This window comes from Lontra canadensis, unplaced genomic scaffold (assembly GCF_010015895.1).
Source record: "Lontra canadensis isolate GAN:19392208 unplaced genomic scaffold, GSC_riverotter_1.0 scaffold65, whole genome shotgun sequence".
Classification (NCBI taxonomy): Eukaryota; Metazoa; Chordata; class Mammalia; order Carnivora; family Mustelidae; genus Lontra; species Lontra canadensis.
Genome location: NW_022631059.1, coordinates 96226 through 112616, shown reverse-complemented (window position 1 = coordinate 112616; position 16391 = coordinate 96226). Strand labels below are relative to the sequence as shown.

The 16391-nt window shown below is 57.4% G+C and overlaps 1 protein-coding gene across 1 annotated transcript in view; it reads left to right on the top strand.

Moving 5' to 3' along the window:
- Positions 1 to 9241: 9241 nt before the first annotated feature.
- MYT1 (myelin transcription factor 1) overlaps positions 9242 to 16391 on the top strand; it is a 63337-nt gene continuing 56187 nt past the window's right edge. The window contains exon 1 of the mRNA XM_032878717.1: positions 9242 to 9257. The gene's annotated coding sequence lies outside the window, so the exon portion shown is untranslated. The remainder of the gene's footprint in view (positions 9258 to 16391) is intronic.

Here is a 16391-nt window from a genome sequence, read left to right as displayed (position 1 = left end):
ACCTCCCCAACCCAACCATGAACTCATGGATGGCAGAGTCAGGGCTCTGAGGGGTTAGGACTATGGATGGGCTCATTGTGGTCCCATTCTGGAGGTTCAGGACTCTGGTGTGTGTGATGGGTGGGAGGGCCACACAGCGTTTGGAAGGTTCCAAGCCGCTCTTATCTGTGAAGGCCGGGATACCCAGAGATTGGATTGGGTTGGGTTCCAGGGAAAGGTGGGGGCTTGGAGCCCTGGGCTGAGCTGCTCCATCTGGACTGGTTCAGGCGACAGCCCCGGGCTGACCAGGCCCAAGCCCTGAAGCCTGTGTTCTTTGTGATTGTCCCTGTGGGTGTGTTCTCTAGGCGTCCGCCCAGGGACACTCCAGCCAAGCTTGCTGCCCTCCTGTCCATCTGGCTTTGCTCATGTTCCCATCAGCTGCTTCCTGCTCACTCTAGGGCTGGGACTAGCAGCTGATCCTCGTCATGCCGTCCGCCCCCATCCTACCTTCCAGCCTGTGGTGCCTTCCTGACCAGAGCTTTCACTACGGAGCCTATCCTAGCGAGCTCCGCCTCGAGCTCCCCCTGGGCCCAAGCTGAAGCCTCTGTCTGTGGTGCATAAGGCCCCAGCCTGGGCCTCAGCCCTTCTCAGCCACACGCACAAGTCAGGAGCGCAGCGCTGGCCTTGTGGGGCTCTGTGCGTGCAGGGGTCACGGGACCTGGCCTGGCTGGAATGTCTCCTGTTCTTCCTCCTCAGGGGTAGACCTGTGACTCGAGTCCCCCGTGGGGACACGCTGCGTGGCTCCCTTGGGGGGTTAGTGTGTTTGTTGGGATGATAGGACACACGCACTGGGATCCGGCCCCCACCATGAGCTCTGTCGAGGGCCCAGCTGCCCTTTCCCTGTTCTGGGCTCCGGGGCCTGTCAGGGACCCTGTCCCTTCACTCCTTCACTCCCCCAGGGAGCTGTTGCTGTCACAGCCGGAGTGTGGTGCTGGCCCCTGGCTGGCTCTTGGTCTGCAGTTTTGGGTGCGGCTGGAACCACCCCAGGGTCAGCCTGTGCTGGGCTCCAGCTTGGGCATCTCAGGACAGAGTCTCAGGGGCAGGGCTTCTCCTGAAGGGGCCCAAGCGTTGTTCTCAGACCTCAGCCCGTGGCCAGCCAGTACCCTCTGGCTCCAAAATCCGTTTCTGCAGTGGGGTGGGACATGCAGGCACAGGTGTTTTTGTCCTGGGACTCTGCTGGAGGGCCTCCCCTCCCCAGGAACCCACCTTGACACCGTGGGCGGTGCTCTCGTGGCCGCTGAGAAGCTGACACTACCAGCCCTGGCTGTCATGGCCCCCGCCCGCAGCCTCCCTCTCCGTCCTGGCTCTGGGCAGCTTTCTCTCTAAGGCCATCTGTTCTGAAAGCAGAATTCCAGAGCCATTTTAACAGAGCTGGGTCAGGGCAAGGAGCCGAGCCCTCTGCCCTCCCGCGTGTGTGTTCACACCCAGGAACCCACGCACATGTGAGAGCACAGCACACTCACACCACACGGCTACATGTGCACGCACAGGCAGATGAGGCCTGGTCCCTGCAGGTGCGAGGACAGCGGGAGGACGAAATCAGGGAGGCTCCTACCCAGTGCTCACGTTCTCTGGGGCCAGACAGCCTGTCTCCTTCATAGCCACCCCCGTCCCCTTTTCTCTCTTCCTCTCACCTCTCTGTCTGTCCAAGCCTCCCTGATTCCTGCCTTGGTCTCTCCTTCATCCCCACACTGGTCTCCTTTTCTGCTTGTCTGTATCTGTCTCTGTGTCCCATCCCCTTGGCCCTGGTCTCCCGCCCTTCCCCACTCCTGCCCCCATGGCTATGCTCTGTCTCTCTCCCAGCAGCTCCGCTGCTTTCTTCATGTTGCCTTCTCTGTCCTCGGGAGGCTTCCGGTCCTGACCTTGGTCCTGGTTTGTCCCAGAACGGTTCAGCAGGGCCAGTGGCTTGCTCCCAGCTCTGGGCTGGACACATTTGCTCTCCATGCTCCCTGTCCTCCCCTCCTCTGGCCTAGAGACACTGCTCCCAGCTTCCTGACTCCCCCAGGGTTTGGAGGGGCCTGGGGAAGCCGGCTGTCTGGGCTGGCAGGGGACCCCGAGGGCTGACCTGGGGGGCTGCTGGGGCACACACATGGGCCTGGGCTCTCCTAAAGCGATCCTAGACATGGGTGCAGGCCTGGACTTCTGGGGGCCGTGATCTGAAACGCCTCCCTTGCCCGGGCACCCTGTGACCCCTGGAGCCCCCAGCAGGCCTCACCGGGCAGACCCCACTGTCATGGTTCTTCAGGCCTACAATGCTGCACACTGGGGCTGCTCAAGTCCCAGCTAGGAAGCTCCCTGTGGCAGGTCTTTCCTTGGGCAGGGCTCTGGGGCTCAGTGCTGCACTCTGGCCAGAGGGAGGGAGCTGCCACGGCCCCACACAGAGCTGGGGTGAGGGGAGGGATGAGGGCTGGGAGAGCCAGGGTGCAGGGATGGATGAGGGGTGAAGGCTGGGGGAGCTGGGGTGTGGGATGAGGGACAGCCAGAGCTGCATCCTATAGTGGCGGCACTCTCCCAGGGGGCCTGTAGGTCACTGCTGGCACTTTCTCTCTGAGGTCCTGAGCGCACAGTGAGCGGGGTGGGCTGGGGGGTGGTGGGTGGTGGGTGGTGTGGTGGGTGATGGGGGAACTTGAGGACCACCACCTGCGACCCCTCAGGCCTTTAGAGAAGACATTCTTTGTCTCACTTGGTGTGGAACTTGTCCAAGTATTTTTTTCATATGATGGATTACCAGGCTGTTCTGTTTTATTTATTTATTTAATTAATTAATAAAATTTTATTTCTTTATTTGACAGAGAGATAGCGAGCACAGGCAGAGGGAGAAGCAGACACCCCCCCCCCGCCGCCCCGCTGAGCAGGCAGCCATGTGGGCTTGGTCCCAGGCCTCTGGGGTCAAGACCCCCGAGCTGGAGGCGGCTGCTCCACCACTGAGTGCCCCCCGCCATGCCCCTGTTTGGTTTCAGTAAAGGAAAGAGCGCCACTGTTCCCACACTCCTCTTGTCACTTTGTGTCACTGTAATAACCAGTCTCAATGAACTATATCCAGTGAATGTACTTTCCCACAGTTAGGGTTCCTCATCAGGTGGCATCTGTGGGGCTGGGAAGAGGCCTTTCAGGCTTCTGGGGGGTCTCCGAGGTTTAGAGGCCAGAGGGTGTGGGGGCTGGAGTCATTAGCAATGACCCCAGCCCGAGTGTGCGTGGGCCCCATCGGAGGACCCCAGGGAAGGTGTCCCTGTTGCTCTCCCTTTGCAGGTGAAAACACCGAGTCCCAGGGGTGTCAGATGAGTCACCTGAGGTCACTTCTCTGCAAGCACACCAGGATAGTGAGGGCCTCCGGGGACCTCCCACCCTGCCCCAGCAGCACCTGTAGCTGCCACCCTTATGTGTCTCTGCTTTGCCTCCAGCCCGCCCAGCTCCCGGCTCGGCCCTGCTCTCCCTGCCTGCTCTCCCCGCCTGCACACCCTCACCCCAGCCGACCTCTCATTTCCAGCTTGATCTTGGCCCTGAGCCTCAGATTGGAGCCCAGCTCCTGGGATGGCCAAGCAGCCTAATCCGCCTCCCAGCGACTGCCCCTCTCGTTAAGGAAGCATCGCTCCCCACCCGGTGGCTCAGGCTGCACCCTGGAGTCCTGCCCATGTCCCGACCCTCAGCAGCCCAACCTGGACACTCTTCCCCTTGGACCGTCGGGCTGTCCCTTGCTCACCGGTTGTGCTGACTGGGGGCTTCCCTGGAGGTGTGCCGACATTCAACCAGTCACGGGGCTGTGAGGGGCTAGGGGGTCTACCTGGCTCCAGGACAGCGAACACTAACTGGACCATCTCTTCCTCCAGCCGGAAGGCAGCCCCCGAGTGCTCAGGTCCCGTGCTGGCCTGAGCACATAGATGGTCTTCACCACCAACAACCTTTGCTTAAATGGGAGTCTGTGAGGATAGAGACTCAACCCCATCACCTGAGAGGCCAGCTTTGAGGCCTTCTGCTCTAGAGGAATGCTCTGGCAGGCCTGGGGCTCCATCTGACCCTCTCTCCTTGCAGGGGTCCATGCCTGGGGCCCTTCATGGCATGGAGTGCCCCACTTTGCCCTAGCTTCCAGGCCTGCCCTAGAGTCAGTGAATGTGGGACTTCTGGGATGGGCCTCCGCTGCCCCACACAGCACCCAGGCCTCTCCCCGTCAGGGGTGGACACCGGCCAGGAGCAGACCAGCACCCAGAGCCGAGGGTGGGATGGGGGCCTCTTCTGGGGGTGAGGGGAGCTTCCTCCCAGCATCAGGGAAGCCTGGTGTAGGGGATGGCTAGGCTCGAAGCCGGGAGTGTCCAGCCAGGTCCGCTCATCTTCCCGAAGGGCACTGCTGAGCAGAGAAGAGTCATGGACATGGAATGAGGCAAGAGAGGCCTCCTCTACCCCCCACCCCCACCCTCCCCTCTCGCCCTCCCCCCGACCCTCGACCCCTGTCCTCCTGGGGAGCAGCTGGAGGTCTGAAGCCAGATTCTTCCCCTGTCCCTGCAAGTCCCATACCTCTTCACCTTCCAAGTTCGAGGCACTTAGTCCCAGCACCTCCCTTCACCTTCCCCCACCCCTGCCCCAAGCCTCCCGGCCTGGGTGGTGGGTCGTCCGTAGTTCAGGAACACGGGTCCGTCCCCTCGGCAGCCTTAGCGTTAGGGAGAGGCAAGGACTCCCCAGAGCTGATCCCACCCCACCCCACCCCATCTAGACCGGTCGCCCACCAGTCAGACTGGCCTGACTTTGTCTGGAGAGCAGCAAAGAGAAGGGAAAGTGGGAGGGGGGAGGGGAGGTGGGAGGAGGGGAGAAAGAATCCAGGGGGTGGGGGAAAGTGGGAGGGGGAGGAGGAGGAAGCATCTTTGGGGAGAGCCCCTCCCCCTCATTGGTTTGGGCCCCAGCGAGAGGAGGCTACGCCTTTCCCCACCTGCAGGAGGGGCTCATTGTCCGGGGGGTCTCCAGGCCATTGTGTGTGGAAGGGAGCCTCATTGGCAGGGCTCGCGTTTGTATCTGCTCCTCGGCCCTCATTGGCTGGATGCGAAGGAGGCTGCCCAGGGCCCGGGGACACAGAAGTTTGTGGAGCAACTTTTCCCAGCATGGTGTGACTGTGTGTCCAGGCTTCGGAGCGAAGGTGTGCCCGCCCAGCCAGGATGACGCTCTGCGGAACCTTCCTGGGTGCGTACTTTTCCCCAGCCCTGCACACCCCTCCCTGGGCCTGCTCACACATTTCTGCCAGGACACCGAGGGGACTAATTAGCTGGGTGGCCGTCAGCGCTCAGTGTTCTTTTCTGGCAGCTGAGGAGGTGATAGACAGTGCCCCCTTCGGAGCGAGGCCAGGGTCTCTGGCCCGACGCCTCGCTGCCCTGTTTGTGGGCTTGCCTTCAAAGGTCGAAGGTGAGGACAGTGGGTGAAGCTGTATGTGCCCTGAGGCCTTGAGGTCCCGGGGAAGGAGGGGCGGGAAGGAGGCTTGTGTGGGACCTGGTCCACCTGAGACTTGCTCTCACAAAGAGGCTGTGACAGGGACTACCGCTGTTTGTGTTCCCTGCACACGCAGAGCTGCCGTGCGTGTGTGTCCGTGTTTGCAATGCTAAGGGCAGCAGTCAGTGTGCGAGCCCCACAGCACACTCCCAAACACGTGCGTCTGAGTCTGCGTGTTCACACAGTGTCAGAAGGTCGGAATGTTTGATGTCGCAGCATAAAACCACCCCTCAATATGGCCCAGAGAGTGTGCCTGTGCGTGTGTGTGTGTGAGAGAGGCTCACAGCCCAGCGAGTGTGAGACAGGCACAGAGTCAGCCCAGGGTGTTGGTAAGAGTGGCTCTCGGTTTTGTTTGCTCCATCTGCCAGAGCCTGCCTGGGGCAGCGGCCCCCGCCCTCAGCTGTTTCTATACAATATTAATGCTGACCATCTCGGCTCCACACACAACGGCCCTAATTGTCGTCTGCAGCTTTAAGGCGGGCGCCCATCTGCAGGGAAGCTTTCAGAAGGAAACAAGAAAACTCTCACCCCCAGCTGGTCACCGGAGAAGGCGCCAATTACAGATGCAGAAAGTTTAGACCAAAATTACTTGAAAGAGTTTTTATGAAGCAAATGAACTGACACTTGGAATGTCTGTGTTCAGATTTGCACAAGTAATTACATTTTGCTTGGAATGACCTTACCAGCAAAGCAATCATTGAGCCCGCCTCGCCCAAGTCCCACAAAGCACTTCCTCAGCAAGTGCGGCAGCCACAAGTCTGGCTTTGCAAATCTCCCTCTTCTCTCCCTGTACAGGGCTCGGGGGACCCTCCGGTCAGACTGAGGTTGTTTCCCTGTGTGTCTCCCAAATGTAAAAGTCACATGCAACTTGCCCACAGATTTTTATGAAATAAAGCTTAAAGGAACAGTATACTCCTCAGTTACAGAAAAGAAAACATTTTATGACTGAAAAAATCCCGACAGCTTTTCACCCTGTATCAGAAAGTTTTCGGTCACACCTTGTAGTTGTTCCTCGCCGGCGTGGGTGGGAGCCGGGGTCGGAAACTGCTTCTCCCAGCCCGGAGTCCTGACAAGACGTCAGTGTGCGGAGAACAAAGGGCCGGGCTCCGGGGGAGGGAGCGCTGTCCAAAGTGCTGATCAGATGGAGGCGCGTTCCGCACCCACCGCTCCGGCTGGAGCCAGCAGCCAGACCCCGGGGAGCTGCCGGCACAGTCCCTTCCCTGCTCCGCACCTAGGACCCCTCTTTGTTCTCTAGATGGAGTCGGCTAAAGATCTTGAACCTTTACTCATCAAAACCCATCTTCTGAAACGGCTCATTCAACTGCAACCTCCCAGTGGGAGTTCCTGGGACTTCTTTCCGGGTTCTTAGAACAGGCACCTATTTGAAATTTCCAAGCACGCTTAGAAATGCTCACCCAAGTAGCCTCAGGTGCCCGACCCCGACCACTGGAGCGACACTCCCCAGGACGCTCTGCTTGCTCCGTGGGGGAGGTGTGCAAGGCTGAGAGGCAGAGGTTTGCACAAATAGGATTTATGTTACCTGGAAAACAAATTATGTGGAGCAGGGCTGTGTGTTGTCCATATACTGATCTCTCCCTGCTGTCGCTCCTGCTAGTTGTCCCCTAAGTTTGACTGTCACGTAGCTGAATTAAATACTTTCATGAAACACTGGGCATTGTTGTGGAATACGGCTGATTCAGCACGGGCCCTCCCTTTGATTCTATCTTCCTCGCGGAACAATGGCGTGCAAGGCTGCCTCAGCCTGCAGCCTGCCGATAAGAATTTAATAGAATTTCTGAATGCCAAAGGTTTGGGATGTAAAATATCCCAGCACTCACAGTGTGTCCAGAGGAGACAGAAAAGGGCTTTTCAGGAGAGCTCTCAACTGAATATGTCCTTCTATGCTAATGGATATGAGCTCACAAAAGAATAAAAACAACAGTAGGCAGTCATTGTAGGAGCCTCAAACAGTTCTCATTTGGCTAATTAATATTTCATCCTCAGTTTGACCAGTGAACGCCTGTGTTTATTTCCTTTTACTCAATCTACAACATTGCCCTGAGCACATTGTGCATTTCGTGTGTTGAGAAGAATGTGTGTGTATGTAAAGAGCTGAGCATACTTGGCCCTGGAACGAAGCTCGTGGGTTACATCAAATGTGGGCTGCAGTACTGCATGTTGGAAATTGTTGCTTGTGGAAGAGTTTCAGCTGATTTTTCCAAAACATGTTTTCTTAGAGGAAGCTATATATTTTAAGCCTAATTCATGCTTCTGGTGGCCTGAGCCGTTTGGTTGATTCAGTTGGGGGGCTCGTGTGCCTGGATAACATGACAGGAAGGGATATTTACTGTGTTGAAATCTCTGCCCTGAGCTTTGCGGTACTGGCCTTCTTCTGCGCTGGTCCCAGACAGCCGCTCATCACGGGCGTCCAAAACCCAGCCTGTGTCCTGTCTCACGGTACAGTTTCTGACAGCCTGAAGACGATCACAGACACTCGTTTGCCTGACCTATCAGGAAGAAAAGGAAGTTTGGAGAGAGAGTAAGAATTCCCTGGCTCCTAGGTACTCTTGCCGGACGGTCCTACATTTATCCCTGAGAGTAGAAAACAATCCGGCTGCTTGAAGTGTAGGTGGGCAGTTCGATTGTGTGCGTGATGCCTTCTCCTCCTCTCGATTTTCATTGGGTGGCCCCTCACAGGCAGTTCAGAAAGACTGAAAAGCCAGAGCCGAGATTCTGAGCCCTGTGTTTCCCTCTGGCTGGGATACACTAACTTAGAGGTTTTGGACAGAGAGGACTTGTGTCCAGGGCCTCATTGAGAGGGTTTTATTATTTTAAATCTTAAGCCAAAAAGAGAGTGTGTGATAAAAGATCTTTTTCCTGATCTCTTCTCCGTGTGTGTGACTTCAGCTTTGGGTCTGTGGCCATGAGCATCTTTTACGAATTGTAAAAAATATATGCTTGTCCTTTGAAGTCAGTGATTCTTGAACACGCAGATGAGCCACGGAGCACCCCTCCCTTTCGTCTGAGTAATAAATTCTGCAGTCCGTTCTTTATGATGGTGGGTCATATTCCTAACCACCAATAAATATTGTAAAGTACTTTCGCTGCAGCCGTGCTAACCCAGGGCATCTGTCATTCCGGTTGCTGCTATTAGGAATTATTGGACTGAACCACTGGTGGAGACAGCACGGGGGTGGGGTGAGTATGGCGGTGGTGACGCTCTCTGCCCTTCTGTGTGTCTGGCATAAAAAAACACCAATCATGCTGCATATTAATTATGATTCGGTGTGGGCAAACACAGCCACCTTCTGTGGGCTGAAGCTCGGAGCAGGAGACAGGGGCTCTGCTGGCCGGGGCACCTCTCACTTTCCAAGTCAGCAGACCCATCTTTCTGATGCTATACTGTAAATTTATTTCACCTCGGAGAGTAAACAGATATATTGGAGCCCCAAGGGTTCATGGGTAGCGTATTTACAAAGGAGCCTCTCCGCCAGCCCGTGCCACCGCTGCTAATGAGAGCGGTCATTAAGTAAATGAGACGTCGCCTTTAGCTGGCTTAGGAGTCGCACACTAAGGGGAGAAGATATTTAATTGAAACCCGCACACAGGCTTCCCCACATGTGACCGCTGTAAGGGAGGCAGCTGCCTCCCCTCTCCTCCCCCGTCCACCCTGCACCCCCCATGTAAATTTCATGATTGCTTTCCGTGATGTCATTTTGAAGGAGGACAGACAATAGCTGTGGGGAAAGGTAAGTCCGTGTTATGCTCTTTCGCTGACAAAGGCAGACATCCAAGTGCTTGGCTTTTCCCCTTGGACCGAGACAGGGAGAGGGCGCGCGAGCAGAGTTAATTTCTAAGATGAAGGCGTTCTTTGCAGGAAAAGCAGGTCTGGGGATGGCTTTTTAAAGCTGCTCTGTTGGACTGAGGCTTTCTTCTTCTACTGGGTCTGCCCGTGGCTGTTTTCCTTCTCTTTTTCTGTCCCTCCCTGGCTGCTTCACGGGCTCGGCCTCTCTGAGAGTCTCGTGGACGTGTAGTTCGTCTGACAGAAAAGACACTGGGGGGACCGTGTGCCGAGACAGGAAACTTTATGTGCATTTCTGGACGAGGAACACAGATATATCGGCAGCCGTGGGACCCAGACGCTATTTGGTGGGGGAAAATGTTGCCTCCTTAAGCAGAAGACCTCTCTGGAGCGGGGACTCAGAGCTGCTACCTCGCGTGAGCCCCCCATCCAAGACGCGGAGGAGAGATGGTCATGTGAGCATTTTGTCTTTTCGTGTCACGTATTTCTAAACTTAAGGAACAACGTTTAGGGTGCATGTGTCTGTGGGATAGGCGCACAGAGCTAAATGCCGGCTGCTCATCTCGGCTGATATTCCTGCGGTGATGGGGGTCATTGGTGTGGCTGTTTACAATCTTAGTGTGACTGGATTTGTGTATTTAAAGCTAGAGATCAGGCTTGGCCAGGATGATGGCAGGAGCTTCGGACAACATAATGTCGTTGCCTGTGGGATGATGTGTTCTGGGGCTGGGGACTTTGTTCTGTCCTAATTCACTTCCTTCTTTGTGAATCAGGAAGTAAATATGCCTCCAGTGGTTCTGGTGTGTGGGGGTCCCCACCACGAGGATCCTGTTCACTGTGTCGAGTCACAGAGGGCTATTCTGGTCCCACTGCTACCTTTGCATCCGTGGGACCTCATCCTGGCCCAGTGGGGTATGTAATTTCTGAAACAAAACCTCCGAGAGGTGTGTCTGGTTGTGGCCATCACACTGCATCCCTCGATGGTGCTAGTGACAGTGATTATCACTATTATCCTTTTGGGAGAGGGAAGTGAGAGATTTTGCCCCAGGCGTGTAAACTGCAACAACTACAACAGCCAGAGATCAGACACAGCTGAGGACGTCTCTGAGGGTAGTGGTTGAGTGAACAATAGACAGGAGAAGTGTTGGGGCAGACCTGGAGGAAGTGAGCCTCAGTCTGGGTAGGAGGCTTGGACCCTGCGCCTTGTGATGCTGAGGGAGCTTGCCCAGTCCTCCCTCCAGCCTGGTGTGTGTGTGTGGGGGGGGGGGGGGTGGGTGTCCTTGCCTGGGGCTGGGCAGGCGCTGGGGAGAGGCCCAGGTTCCTGGCCACCAGGGCTCCCTTCCCATTGGTCCTTGGCTGTGATTATCACGTCCTTCCATATGGCCCCGTTAATTAATGGTAAACAAAAGAGTGGGGGAGCCGAGATTGGAGTTTCGTGGTGCTGGTGGGGAGGGGTCACCCATAGGGCAGGACTCTGCCTGTCTTCTCAGAGCTGCTCACTGTGCAGACGGGGTTGGTCAGGGTTAGAGGGTACTTTGTTTGCAAAGAGGAGGTGGCAGCTCTGTGACCTCGTCTGTGCCCTGGAGCTGGAGACAGAGGCCCCGCAGCTGGGTGACCCCTGATCTCACACGCTGGGTGTTGAAGGATGGAGGGAGCTCAGCGGGAGCTGTGAGTGACATGGGGGGCCTGTCCATCCTGGAAACACCTGAGCTCTGACTTCCTTGGACCACAGGCCCCGATGTGGGCCTGGGAAATCACTAGGGCAGGGGAGCTGCTTCTGGCTATAACCCAGGGGGCCTGGGGGATCCTCAGGCATTGGCCGCAGGTCTGGAGGCAGCCCCAAATATTCAGAGCCAATGCTCTGGGTGCTCTTGGAAGATTCTGGGCAAGGCAGCTGTCGCCCATCGCCCTGAGTGCTGCTGGAGCCCAAGGCGGGGAGCCTGGGGGCAGAGACTTCAGGGCTTCGAGCTGCTGGGTTCGCAAGGTGGGGCAGCGGGTCACAGCAGCGTTTCTGGGGAAGACCAGTCAGTGCCCAGAGGCATCAGGGAGAGGCTGGCGGAGTGTGTGCTGCCATGGGGGCCCTCTCTGGGCACTCAGACCCTCCCCGGGCCTATGGCAGTGCAGGTTTGGCTGGCATTTGGATCCTTGCTGCGGACGGCACTCTCCCTGGTGCTGTCCAGGGCTCAGACCCTCCCCTCTGGGCCCCATTATCCTCCTCTGGCCTGGGGTCGCTGAATGGGTCCATAAGGACCCCCGGGGGGCCTCTGTGTGAGTGTGTGGTGTGGGGCAGGGAGGATCTGTGCTAACTCTCGTTGGGGAGGCGAGAGTGTGTAATGCAGAGCTGGGCTAACCACGCTCCTGATGGTGCCCACACCTGCTCGATGGTTTGCATTGACCAGCACTGTAGCCGAGAAGTGCCCCCTGGGCCTCCCTCCACAGCCCGGATGGCAGTGGGCAGGCTGGTGGGGCTGAGCAGCTCCTGGATGGACTCCGCGAAGAGGCATGTCTGCTGGGTGAAGAGTGAGCAAGGGTTAGGGCTGCCCAACCCCCGCCTGCCTGGGGACGGTGGGACCTGGAGTGACCAGAACACCGTGGTCAGCCTGGGCCTGGAGCGGACCGGGAGGCAGGAAGCTGGCCTGGCCCGCTGGGCCGAGCCACATCTGCCAGGCCAGTGGGGACTGTCAGTGGTCACCTGATCCTGGGGCAGGCAGGGCACCAGGCAGCCAGGCAGACTTGCATGTTACTCAGGCATACGGGAAAGGTAAACCCAGCTCCCGTCCTGGCCCTGGAAGACCCATCCCAGACCTTGTTTTTTGTTGGCTTCAGAGGGGTAGGGCCCCTTCCTCCAACCCCCCCCCCCCCCGACTTCTAGAGCCAACCCTCTGCTCTGGCCTTGTGGACTCACTCACGAATAAACCAGAATTGGGTTGTCTATCGATGTAATTTTAACAGGAATTTTGTGGTGTGAGTTTACAGGAAAATGGTCTTTGGAGCCAGCAACATTTGGAGATTAGTCAGCCGGAAAGATGCTGTGTTTCCCAGAAGGACGGAGCACGGCTGTCGCAGGTCCTGTCCCCCCCAGGTGGGCTCTGTGCTCCCTGAAGACCCCAGGACCTGTCCTCCCTGGGAGCCCCTGGGGCAGGGGCCGCCCACTGTCCAGCGCACAGCTCTTGTTGGAGGCTTTGGTCTCAGGTTCTCAGGTACTTTCTGTCTTCCCCGAGTGTCACTTAAGAAAACCCTCAAAACGAAATGAGGGAGAATTTTCCCCCTTGACTTAAAATGTTTTTGCTCTCAGGCTTGTATCAAGCTTCACAGAGGAGAGAATAACACTTGCAATCAGTGTCCTTTTCATTGTCCGCATTGCTGAGGCTGGCCTTGTGCCTCTCGAACACCTTTCCCCTCGTGGGCCCAGGCAGTCGGGAGCAAAGGCACTTTTCTTGGGAGAACGGGGGCTTTGCCCCTGTTTCATCCCCCTTTCATTTTAAAATTTGCACTTAAATTAATGCAGTGTTATTTCAATCAAGCAGAATGAAAACACAGAGGGCTGTTCCAATCCGCCCCAGCCTGACTGAGTACCCCTGCGTCTGTGGGGTTAGTCCAGCCGTTGGAGGGTCGGCGAGCAGGAATGAGTGTCCCAGACCTGTGGTTGCCTTCAGATGAGCCCTGGAAGCTGGAAGGGGCTGTGTGCCAGGGGGCTGTGACCTGGGAGCAAGGGGCTGCTGGGGGGCTGCGCGTTGGACAGGCCCTTGAAGGACTGGCTAGCTGGGTTTCCCTGCGTCGCTCACAGTGGTGGGCAAGGTGTGAACGTGTGAGTGCGCGCGTGCATGTGTGCGTGTGTGCGAGCTCACGCGCGTGCCTATGTATGTGTGCCCGCGTGCGCTCATGCGCGTGTGTACGTGTATGCTCTCGTGTGCACGTGCGTATGTGTGTGTGCCGACGCGCACGCGTGTGTATGCGTGTCCTCGCAAGTGCGTATGTATGCGTGTGTGCGTGCACGCCTGTGTGCATGTGTACGTGTGTGCCTGTGCGCTCACATGTGCACATGTGTGTTCATGTGCGCACGTGTGCACGTGTGTGTGTGCGTGCATGCCTGTGTGCGTGCATGTGATGCAGACGTTGGGAGGACGAGCGGACGCACCATATGGTCTGAGTTGCTGACAGATTAGCCGCCGGGCTCCCACCTCACCCTCACGCCTGGCTTCACACCTTGATCGTGTTCGACATCAGTCTGAGGCTGCCGGCAGAAGCCATCTGGGTCCTCTTGTTGTTTCCCATTTTGTTGCCTAAAAACTACACATGAGAGGTGTAGCAGAAGGAAGAGGGTCCTGGAGTTCCAGGGCTGCTTGGCCTCTGCCTTGGAGGGAGAGGATCTGAGGTTCTCTTTGCTTGGCCAGAGCTTAGAGCCTCCTTAGGCCTCTGGTGCCTGCTTTAGGAGAGCTCAGATGTCGGGTGTGAGGCCCCGGGTCACAGGACAGCAGACCCGTAGCTCTGAGGGCCCAAGGGACACCCTGAGTCCAAAGCACTTCAGTCTCTCCATCCATAGGCCTGTGGGGTCCTGACTTCAGATAGCTTCTGCAGTCAAGCTCTGTGTGCCGAGGAGTTCCCAATGGGAAAGGAAGCCTGTTCTCCCAGAGGGTTTTCGTAGACCCAAAGCATCCCCTGCCACATAAATAAGGAGCGTTGGGATGAGGGTCCCCTCGGCCCTGGGTTTCCTGGGGCAGTGACTGTCCTAGGGTTCCCCACACTTGGTGGTTCAAAGTGAGCCACTCAGTCATGGACTGCTAAGTGAACAATTAATTGGTTCGTTAATCATTGTTTTGTGCATGGAAAACTCTGGTTTTCTAAAGTAAAGAGTGCCTCTTGTTAATATTTTTTCCCCCCAAAGATTTTATTTATGTATTTGAGAGACAGAGAGCGTGAGAGAGAGAGCACACGAGCAGGGGGGAGGGAGAAGCAGACACCCCGCTGAGCAGGGAGCCCGACTTGGGACTTGATCCCAGGACCCCGGAACCACGACCTGAGCTGAATGCAGATGCGTCACTGGTGGACCCCCCCAGCGGTCCTTGTTATTACTTTCTGACGGTCTGACATTGTTCTGGCCAAACGGTTCAGGTTTTCGTGTGATCTGTTTTGTGTCCATGTGGCCCAGGCTCCAACCCCAGCCTCAGGGGCTTCTCGATGCCCCCTTGGCCCCGAAGCAGGTTAACGGGGGAGGGACGTGTTGACGCAGGTTAACGCTGTCCTCCCCATGACACACAGAAACCAGCAGTTTCTGCTGACCGGGAAGGGCCATGCGCCTGTGGCCTTCTCTCATCCCACTGTTCTGATGCTCCCTAGGGAAGGCCACTGGGGCCATCGGAAAATCTCACAGAGGCCCCCAAGTGCTGAAGTCATCGGGGGTCTAAGTGCTGGGCATATCCCCCCCTCCCCCGAGGGAGGAGAGAGGTGGGTCTGTTATCGGAACTGCATCTGGTGCAGCTCTGTCGCCCTGGAAGGCCGCTGGAGCAGGTCAGGAGGGCGGCTTGGCTCTCCTGGCTGCAAAGCCCACGATCAACCCGCAAGCTGAGAGCCTGCTGCTAGGTGCGGAGTCCCCTCACGCTCTCAGCGTGCGGGCTGACCCGCTGGCCTCTGAGGACCCACATGGACTCCAGAGTCGTTCCTGTGATCAGGGTGCACTCCTGCAAGGCACACTCTCGAGCACGTGTGTGCACGGGGGTCCGGTTCTTCCCAGGCCTGTTCGGCTCTGTGCCCTCTCAGTGAGGGCCCCCTTCCTGCCCCAAGCCCCTCGGACGCCAGTCACCTGTGGTCTGTGTGAAGTGTTCCTGTTTCTCCAAATTCTGTTGCATGCTGGTTCTTGGCGTGCTGGGCACTGTCGATCCAGACTGGGGAAATGAGCATCACCCAGTATTTCCAAGTCTTAAAGGCAGGAGGGTGGGCTGTTGCTGGGCAGTGCTAGGAGGATGATGGGTGGGTTCCCCCTCCCCCACCCGAAAACTTGGGGGACTCTGAGCCCTGGAGCAGGGGCTGCAATTAAACTCACTGGGGAGCAGCTGCCTCCTGCCAGCCGCCTGCGGCTCACCCTTCTCCCCCTGAATAGGAAGGCTTCCGTTTCTTGCAGAGGGACTGGGGTGGGAGAAGGGAAAGGACACCTCTGTCAAGCCGTCTCTCCCACCACAGGGCTGCCGGCGCCTGGCTGGACGGTGCCTGGATCCCCAGGTTGGCTGCCTGAGAGCCTTCTCACTGAGCCGGACATGAGCAAGGGTACGGATAGACCCTAAAGGGAGGGCTGAGCAGATGTCATTCTGTTTGTGCGAGGGAGAGCCCCTACTAGTTGGGTCGCTTTCAAGGGCCTAAATAAAGCGTGGTTTCCAGGAAGATGGAAGTGGCCCTTTCTCCTGTCCCAGGGCTGGACAGTTCTGACTAAGGAAGGGGTTTCTGGGACTCAGGACGAGAGGCACAGGAGCAGAATTCCAGAGAAGGGCCCTCCTGATCCTGGGAGGCCAGTGTGTACTCTGAAGACCCAGGAGACCTCCAAGGAAGATGCCCAGAAACTAGCCCTCCTGGTTCCCAGCCTGTTGGATAAGGCCAGAGCTGTCCCCATCCCTTCCCACTGCTTTTGGTTCCCTCTGTGGACCTCTTTGTGCTCCCTAGGGCTGAGACAGGCCACTCTAGCTGTACCGGGATCCCCTTGGGCGCCCCAGGACTGAGACAGGACACTCTAGCTGTATGTGGTCTGAAAGGTGTCTGTGATTTCCGCTCAGGGAGCCAGGACCATGGGTCAGCCTCCCCATCCAAACTCTCCTTTCCTGAGCCCTTGGTGTGGCCCAGGCTCTGGGCCTTGGAGAGCAGTCACATGGACACCTGATGAGTGGTTCGGTCCTGTGGGGAGATTTTGGGGGCCTGGGAGCTGTGAGTGGGTGGAAACGCGGGTCTCCTGGAAACCGCCTGGCTCCTCGTTTGGGGACAGAGCACGTGCACTGAGGCTCTGGCTCCGAATCTGTTGCCGTCCTGCCAGCCTGGGTGGAGATGGGGATTGGGGTCACTACTGAACCCGACTTGGGTGGGGCGGTTCTCGTGGAAA